General features: G+C 38.8%; 1 non-coding gene across 1 annotated transcript; it reads right to left on the minus strand.

The window, feature by feature from the left end:
- Positions 1 to 3,798: 3,798 nt before the first annotated feature.
- On the minus strand, positions 3,799 to 3,871 carry Trnar-acg (transfer RNA arginine (anticodon ACG)). The gene has a single exon. It is a non-coding gene; the product is annotated as a tRNA-Arg (tRNA).
- Positions 3,872 to 4,387: the final 516 nt, after the last annotated feature.

Genomic DNA, 4,387 nt, shown 5'->3' on the forward strand with positions numbered 1-4,387 from the left:
CGATGCAGTTATCAAAAGCAGCCTCTTGCCCACTTGATCATTTAATGGCCATTGAAAATAAAAACGAAATTTTATTTACCATACATTATGTACATAACTTTGGAGTAACGTACTGGGTACATTGAGCTGGTACATGTAGCAAGTAGAGCAGAGAGGAGGCAAAGACGTATTAATGCTTATTATGTTACTGTACACTTGAGAATAAATTTAATACGTAATGAAATGGAATTTTTCTAGAAAGCTAAAAGAATTTGTCTAATCATGTTCAATTTTTTGACTGGTTTTTAAGATAAATGTTGACCACTTTTTGGTCCTGCAAAGCAGAAATGGACAAGAAGACACAGCTTTCCTGCTGGTGCAGAGAGTGCCCTAAGAAAACAAGCTAACTTGGTGCAATGTAGAAGATAGCCCACTTGATCCCTTATTAAGGATGATGCTTGCTGGTGCACTGTAAATGCTGGTGCAATGTAGAAAATTGCTAGCTAGCTAACGCTTGTAAAAGGATCCAGAGAAGGTTGTACAGTAGTTTGTCTTGTATGAAATGTGCACAAGAATCAATATAGCCATACATACAGAAGTATGTACGTATTTATACCCTAAAGGACAGGGCTTTAGCAAGTTCTAGAAAGTAATGTGGATGCGTCAACTATCTTGAGTAGCTAGTTATATATGAGTTACATACATACGATGATTGGTATTCACGTAGTAGAAAACAGGCCTGCCTACAGAAACATACAGTTAAACACGAAAATGAAACAAGATCAAAATGAAATAAATAAAACAAAATGAAATGAATAAAACATGAAAAACATGCCACACAAAGAAGATAAACAATGATGTACATTATACATGCATTGTGCGGTATTGCTTTTATGCATCAGTCCACATCAGTAAATTAAACACTTGAAATTTTTTTGCTGATGTAGGTTTTTCTGTTTCTCCTACTTCCTCGCCACCACTAAATCGTTGTCTTCTTGAATGCTGATTTCGTGCATGGCCTCCAACTCCTTCAAGTCGTCAGTCGTAAGCTCCTCCTTGTGCTTGCTTTAATGGAGTTTTTGTTTTTAATAATAATTGCAATTGTTGATTGGTTGCGACCATATTCCTTGGCAATATTAACAATACAGGCGCCTTTTTCCTATTTATTTATGACCTCTAACTTTGTTGAAGAAGAAATCATTTTTCCTTCGTTTCGTAACATTTGTATCGGTCTCAGATTTCATAGCAAACAAATTAAATATAGATACTTGTAGTTATATACGTAGGCTGAATAAAAGTTTATAATAAAAGGGAGTAAAACGCTAAAGATGAATATTTGCTCTCACTTGGGTATTTTTCACAAAATTTCCCACGTGGAATGCTGACATGAGAGAAGTCAGTCATCGTGTCTTTTTTAAACGTTGTGAAAATGTTTTCGGCAAACCGCATTTCGGCGTTTTTGTTATTTCGACGCACGTAATAAGGACACCGACAGCCAAATTTGAACTCAGGCAAAAGGTTTTCTTGAATTCGTATGGTGAAATAAAAATCGTATGATGAGGTGAAAATCTCCCCATTTTCAAGTTCGTAAGTTGAAAAAATCGTATATCAAGGTAATCGTATCCTGAGGGTGCACTATACTCATCTACAAGCAGCTTAGAAACCTCCTGTGGAAGTAGCCCATGAAGAAAGGGACATCAACTGACATGCCAGAAAAACATTAAAAGATATCAAGCCTGTACCAGACACGACCAAGACAATTGGAGTTAGTCATCATTTCCAATCATGATACTCTCGTGATGCGCTTAAGACAAGTTCACTCAATTGCTAACCCTATGCAAAATAAAGAACAGAACCTGAGCGCCTAAACACCTTCTCACAGGCTAACAGAAACATCTATAAACGAGAACAGCTCCAATGACTCAGCCTCTATCTGGCGATCGATCTATCTATCTCTCCTTCCTGAAGGACTGGCTAAGGCTCCCTCCGCCTTCTGAGGCGCGTTCCTTTGCCTCTGAAGTCTCCCTCTCTCTTCCCCCTGCCTCTGGAGCCTCTATCCTTTCCTTTCCTATGGAGCCTCTGTCGCCATGATCAGCTGATCCTTTTCTGCTTCCCTATTTCAACTACCAAGCCTCTACATATAAGGACTGCCATGACTCTCATCTGACTATCGAAATTCGCAGCAGTACTAAACTGAGCAAGCAAACATGGATGACCATTCGAGTAAGGGTGTAACTTTTATTAGCTATTTTAACTTTTTGTCAATAATATTATTGTTTTAGAACGTTGTTGGTTGTGTATTTAATTGTTGGACTTGAAAAATAAAGAAGCACCTTTTACTGGTAAATATCAGTGGTGCTCACAATAGCTTAACACCTTCACTTGTACCTTAACCAGTAATAATCAAATTAGTTCCCACGTGGTAAAGCAAACGTACACAAACTGAACATAGTCAAAACAGAATGAAATGGCAAAGCAAATACAACACTGATGTTATGTGTGGATTCGGATTAGTTATGCAGTGTTCAAAATGGGGGTGGGTACGCAGGGGTACGGCGTACCCCTAAGAAGAATTAGTGGGGGTACTCCCTAGAACGCGTACCCCCTCCTATAAGGTTGCTCCTAAATTATTAAATGTGGTAAAACCGAAATGAAGTGAAATATTCACACAGCATTTTTTTCCTTTTCTTCTCGAACTTATATTAGCTCGAGTTCATTACACCGAAAACAGTGCGCGTTTTCGGGACAAGAGAATTATGATACTGATCTTTAATTTCTTCAGTCAGTTCTTTGCTATTATAGCGAATCAACTAGATTGTTTTGTTAAAAACCTAAGAACCGATCAGTTTTCTATCAACCGACACAATCGGCGGGACACTGTGCCGGCCACCCTGTGGAATCCTCGAATAGCTTAAGATTAATCATTGCTTGGATTCTTCTCTTGTGTTTTGGATGATAGTTTTGAATAAATTCTTGCTTATTTTACTAGTTTCTTCGTTTCTTTCAATTCATAACAAAACAGCATGGGCCAATAGATAACTTCTTTAAAGGTGAGTAAGAATTAGTGACTGTCATGAATTTAGAGTCTGTGTTTAAAAAATAGTGAGTGACTGAGCTTATCATATAATAATATTCATGTGGCTTGGAGATGGGACTGTCTTGTGTCTGGGGCCTGTGTGGAATGTCCATAGGGTTTTTTGACACACTCACATCAAAACCTGGAGTCTCCATAGTCATAGAGCACACAGGTTGTGCAGCTAAGCCTGCTTTTAATTTCTTACTGAACACAACACAGGGTTTTAAGTTATGGAAAACAGCATAATTTAGGAGCATTCATGCTAAAAAAATTTCCGGGAGAGTACCCCCCGGACCCCCCTCTACTGAGAGGGTGCAGTGCCCTTCTCAGACTCACCCTCTGAGCGGCGAGCAGGGCCGTTGTCCCTGGACACTACCCTCCTGGCATGACAGAGAGTACCCCAAAGAATCTCTCTCCACTTCAGACACTAGTTATGCATAACATAATTTCTCCAAATCCAACCATAACAAGGTTATTATGGTATGTATTCAATACCTATCAATAATCACCCTTAAAAAAGATTCACGAAAACAACTTCTGAATGTCTGCTGTGCTTCTTTCCAAATCGGTTATTCATTATTTGGACTGTACTCATAAAAACGGTAATTAGAGTAATGCCAAAGTGCTAACTGACACGCAGTTTTTGGGGGCTCTGGAAACACGTTTGTCGCTCTTCTTCATTAACATATTCACATAGCAAAGTAAAAACAATGTTAACGATGGTTTTTGTCAAAATTCGCGTATGACCCCGCCAGGACTCGAACCTGGAATCTCCTGATTCGTAGTCAGGCGCCTTATCCATTGGGCCACGAGGCCGCGCTGAACACTAAGCGCTTAATCGGTGTACATATAACTAAAAACTAAACAACTCGAACATTGCTGTAAAATTGCGCGCTAAATTGATTTCCCGCAATTGGTTGCACATATGGCTGCAGTGTTGCCTATTTCGGTAAGTTCCTGTCTCTAGTAGCTAAAAAAATTATCTAAAGAAGATTCCATTGAGAATATGTATTGCAAGGACGGAATCGACAAAATCCTAGTGAACTATCGAGAGCGTTCAGGGTTTACCAATTCTCTTTTCATACAATGTTATTCATTACTTGGATGAGCGCAATACTACTGTCAAATTCAATACCTAGGAAGTTCTAGTCAAACGGTGTTACGGAAATTACGCATACAAGAGGATTCGGCTATAAGAGGTTTCGTCTATAAGAAAGTTCGGCAACGAGAGATTTCGTCTACAATGACGGGAGGTTACGTTTGCAATTTCTGGAGATTACGAATACATGTACACTAATTATGGAGATGATATATATATATATTTCTTTATTG

Source organism: Watersipora subatra, chromosome 3 (genome assembly GCF_963576615.1).
Source record: "Watersipora subatra chromosome 3, tzWatSuba1.1, whole genome shotgun sequence".
Lineage (NCBI taxonomy): Eukaryota > Metazoa > Bryozoa > Gymnolaemata > Cheilostomatida > Watersiporidae > Watersipora > Watersipora subatra.